This window comes from Schistocerca americana, chromosome 7 (genome assembly GCF_021461395.2).
Source record: "Schistocerca americana isolate TAMUIC-IGC-003095 chromosome 7, iqSchAmer2.1, whole genome shotgun sequence".
Classification (NCBI taxonomy): Eukaryota; Metazoa; Arthropoda; class Insecta; order Orthoptera; family Acrididae; genus Schistocerca; species Schistocerca americana.
In genome coordinates, this window is record NC_060125.1 from 603,639,169 (window position 1) to 603,643,981 (window position 4,813).

General features: G+C 42.8%; 1 non-coding gene across 1 annotated transcript; it reads left to right on the top strand.

The window, feature by feature from the left end:
* Window positions 1-3,123: 3,123 nt before the first annotated feature.
* Window positions 3,124-3,198, top strand: Trnas-cga. The gene has a single exon. It is a non-coding gene; the product is annotated as a tRNA-Ser (tRNA).
* Window positions 3,199-4,813: the final 1,615 nt, after the last annotated feature.

The window sequence follows — 4,813 nt, forward strand, 5'->3', positions numbered from 1 at the left end:
TCGCAGGTTTTCAACTCGTGCCTCTCGCTCTTCAGATGTTTCAGCAGCTCTATTGGCTGACAGTTGCCACACACGTCTGGTTGATCATCCAGTGTTTGATTTTTTGGGTACATTTCAACTAAAGGCCCGTCCACACGCAATGGTCTGTCTGCGCTAATGTCTGCGCACATCACAACTGCGCAGACAGATCGTTGTGTGTGGACGGAAGATTTGCACCAACCTGAGGTGTGTGCAAACCTGGAAGTTGGAGTTGGAGGTTTGAGCGAAACCTCTCAAATCTGTGGGTTCAAATCACATCTGCGCAGACAAGTTGGAGCGTGTGGACAGGAGATCGCCGCAAATCTGGCGCGAAACAGCTGTTTGCTTAGTCTAGTGTTTGTATTTGTGCGTACAGGGCATTAAAATGGCTGATACTCGTCAGTGTCCTCGAGAGTTTGTAAGTGAATTCATTGAAATGTATAGAAACCACCCATGTTTGTGGAAGATTAAAGTAAAGAATATAGTGACATAGGCAAAAAGACAGCAGCATACAGTGCTCTAATTGAAAAATTGCGGGTATTATTTCACTCAACTCTTGTTTCGATATTGCAGTTGAAAATTCCAAATCCTTGTAGCTCCTTCCTGTTGCTAGGAATCTTAATGTTACCGCCAGCCGTTCATGAGGAGAAATTGCCCTTCTCTATACAAGTATTTTTTTTCATAATATGAAGCTTTGAGAGATAATTATAAGTTTCGACATCCATCCGCAAATAATTCGCTAGTCGCTAAGTTCGCCCTGCAGCTCTCGCAGTAAATTTACGTGAGAAAACTTCTTTCGCTTTAGCAGCCACTGTCTACACCATTTTGACCGCTTTCTCTGTTTCCTGCGGTTGGTCTGGATGTTTTTTGCAACATAAGTTGCGAACACAGACCACAACAGAACTTCCTCCGTTTCTATATTTCAAAATAACTGAATTAAATTTTTTGCGTTTACGGGGAGCGTAGTCGCTTGCCACTGATATTTCTTTTCTATACCGACAGATGGCGGGCGAGTAGTAGATTGGGGTTTGTGTCGTGTGAACACACCACATTTGCAGCGATCTTTTGCATGTACAGACATCTGCGCCGATGTCTGCGCAGACAGATCGTTGCGTGTGGACCGGGCTTAATTTCTAGTGTTCAATATTTGGTAACAGATGAGGCGACAAAAGACGCCTGCAAACAAAAGAAGACTGGAATGTCATTAGCCTATAAACAAAATAAGAACAGCTATTCATATCGACGTCCAGCAACCCAAAAATAAGAGAAAAATTAAAATGGTGTTCCATTTCAAACTCAATTACCAATTGGTAATCATAGTCAGGATTATTATTTGTAATTATTGAGGACTCAGTCGTCGGTATCATATTTGCGATCGACTGGACTGTATACAAGTTGATATGCTGCAGAGCCATCTAGTGATGAGTTACAACAAACACAGCGCGGAAATATTCTCCGCCCTCAAATACCTAAGTACACAAAATCTCATGGCGAATGGTATGTAAGCTGATTTGTTGCAGCGCCATCTAGTTGCGAGTTACAGCAAAGTGGATAGCGTAAAAACCTTCGCCATCAAAAAATACATATTTGCCCCAAATTCCATGGCGACCGGTCAAATGGTGTCGAAGTCTATTAATCTGAAACAGATACAGCACTAGGCCTTTTTATATATATAAGATTCGTATTTTACACAAGAATTAGTCTTAAGCTTTCTATGTAATTTATATATATATGTGAAACAATGAATATTCGTTTATGAAAAAATTTCTCTTGGTGGAACCTGTACTTTAGATATCGTATTCAACTGCCGAGTAAAACTGGCTGGTGGTTGGCCCTGCTTTGTGCGTGTTAACAGTGTCGTGAAACAAAACTTTAATCTTGGTGAAATGCTGAGCTTGAAATTATGAACCCAAATCTAATTAAATCCCAAAAGAAACTAATTGTTTACTCAGTGAAAATTACTGAACGAAAACTCGATAATGAAGTAGATTATGAAAGTTACGTAAGATGAACTGAAACGTCTCACTTGAAATATTCACAAAATACTGCTCAACACGGTAGAAAAAAACTGTTTAACATCACCTTCATTGTTCACGGTAAATTAATCTGATTACTCAGAAGAACATCTGAAAATTCTGATGACATATTGCTTGCTCTCAAGAATGCAAAGTGATATCGCCCATGAAAGAAAAGTAACTTACCTCTTGCTCAGGATGCTAATTTGTGCCTGGTATACTGAGGTTCTCGGAAGCAATTTAAAATCAGAAAATACAGCAGCTAAAGAGAAATAATCTACTCTAAATTGTTCTTTGTTTGCCAGAAACAATCTGTGGCTGCATGTGGCGTAAGGTGCGATACATACACAACAAAATATTGAAACCATTACTAAGAATGATGAGGGTGGGTTTTACTTTAAGGAAACTCGCTCTTGAAAAGTTAAACTCTGATTAGTATTAAAAAAGACTATATAACATAAGAAGACACTGACAATTACGAAATTCTCTCATAACAAAAATTATGGAGGTTCCAACCAATTGCGTAATTTGTTTGATAACGAAAGCAAAGAGACCAAATTAATACAAATTATTAATATTATTAGTTACGTGAGGGACAAAAATTTCGTTCAATTAATAGTTCTCAGAGAAAGAAATGTCATTCTTGCGCTTGCATGGGTAACCTTGCAGCAATAAAATAGCTTTATAAGCAGACTGCCATCCCAATAATAACGTATTGCAGATAATTTCTCCCATGAAACTTACTGGCAGATTAAAACTGTGTGCCGGACCGAGACTGGAACTCGGGAACTTTGCCTTTGGCGGGCAAGTGCTCTACCAACTGAGCTACCCAAGCACGACTCACGTCCCGTCCTCACAGCTGTACTTCTGCCAGTACCTCGTCTCCTACCTTCCAAACTTTACAGAAGCTCTCCCGCGAACCTCTCATTCTGGGAACATCCCCCAGGCTGTGGCTAAGCCATGGCTCTGCAATATCCTTTCTTTAAGGAGTGCTAGTCCTGCTAGGTTCGCAGGAGAGCTTATGTAAAGTTTGGAAGGTAGGAGACGAGGTACTGGCAGAAGTAAAGCTGTGAGGACGGGGCGTGAGTCGTGCTTGGATAGCTCAGTTGGTAGAGCACTTGCCCGCGAAAGGCAAAGGTCCCGAGTTCGAGTCTCGGTCCAGCACACAGTTTTAATCTGCCAGGAAGTTTCATATCAGCGCACACTCCGCTGCAGAGTGAAAATCTCATTCTGTGAACTTCTCCCATATTCATAACCATCAGATCTCCTCCTCTAATGCCCAACCGCTCGCAAGTGCGCCTCTGGTGAGAATGCCCTAGCGCTGCACAACTGACGTGCGACGTAGCCCACCACAAATTACATTAACACAGTGGGAAGTAGCTTATCGACTGCTCGTGAAGTGCACTCATGTATTTTTGTCCCAGTACACTAAAGGTGCATTATTTACAAGATAGAAACCACATGAAATGAGCATTTGGCGTCATTGGCCGGGAGGCCCTTTAGGGGGCAGGTCCGGCCGCCTCGGTGCTGGTCTTATTACATTCGACGCCACATTGGGCGACCTGCGCAGCGGATGGGGATGAAATGATGGTGAAGGCAACACAACACCCATTCCCTGAGCGGAGGAAACGCCGACCCAGCGGGGAATGGAACCTGGGCTCGTAGAATGGCAATCCGTCACGCTGACCACTCAGCTATCGGGGCGGACTAGAAATCATTGGAAAACCTCAGAATGTGTTCAGTTTTAATTTTCGTTCCACAAGTTGTTTATGGTGCACTGGCGTTCTTGAGTATGGAACAGACCAGACATACTCAGATGGCGTTAAAAGCTATAGCACCACGAAAGCGACGTGCATCAAGCGACACACTGGCTGGGATGAGGGGTACTACATGCTTGAATACGAAAGTAATCAAAATTACTGCGGAACTTCGCATAGTACTGTAGGCAGAAGTGCGGCCACATTCATTATGTGTACAAGAAAATATTACGCAGGAAGTTTCTCATCCAGCAATCGTATTTAAGAGGAGTACGTATGGTGGAATTATCTGATTATCTATCAGTAATATTTGTTCTCTGGCCGGCCGGTGTGGCCGAGAGGTTCTAGGGCTTCAGTCTGCAACCGCGCGACCGCTACGGTCGCAGGTTCTAACTTGCCTCGGGCATGGATGTGTCTGATGTCCTTAGGTTGGTTTGCTTTGAGTAGGTCTAAGTACTAGGGGACTGATGACCTCAGATGTTAAGTCCCATAGTGCTCAGAACCTTTTGAAACATTTTTTGAATATTTGTTCTCTCCTGAACAATTTTATGAATCATTTGGCGCTTAATTCTAATTGGCAGTGCAGTTTTATTAATAGTGCAAGTGCAGAAAAGTCGAATCATTCTGCGCTGACTTCCTTGAGCGTTTCCATCTCCAGAACTACTCAATCTAGAAGGCTTTGGGCCGGCCGGAATGACCGTGCGGTTCTAGGTGCTACAGTCTGGAACCGAGCGACCGCTCCGGTCGCAGGTTCGAATCCTGCCTCGGGCATGGCTGTGTGTGATATCCTTAGGTTAGTTAGGTTTAATTAGTTCTAAGTTATAGGCGACTGATTACCTCAGAAGTTAAGTCGCATAGTGCTCAGAGCCATTTAGAAGGCTTTGATTTTCAGCTATTTATTCCTTGAATTCATGTTAATGTTCGTTTTTAATAGGTTGCATGCAGCGTGTAAACAGAAATGACGGTGTTGCACATGCATTTTGTGGAGAGTATAAACGGTAAAGGAAGACTTAGAGACAGAAA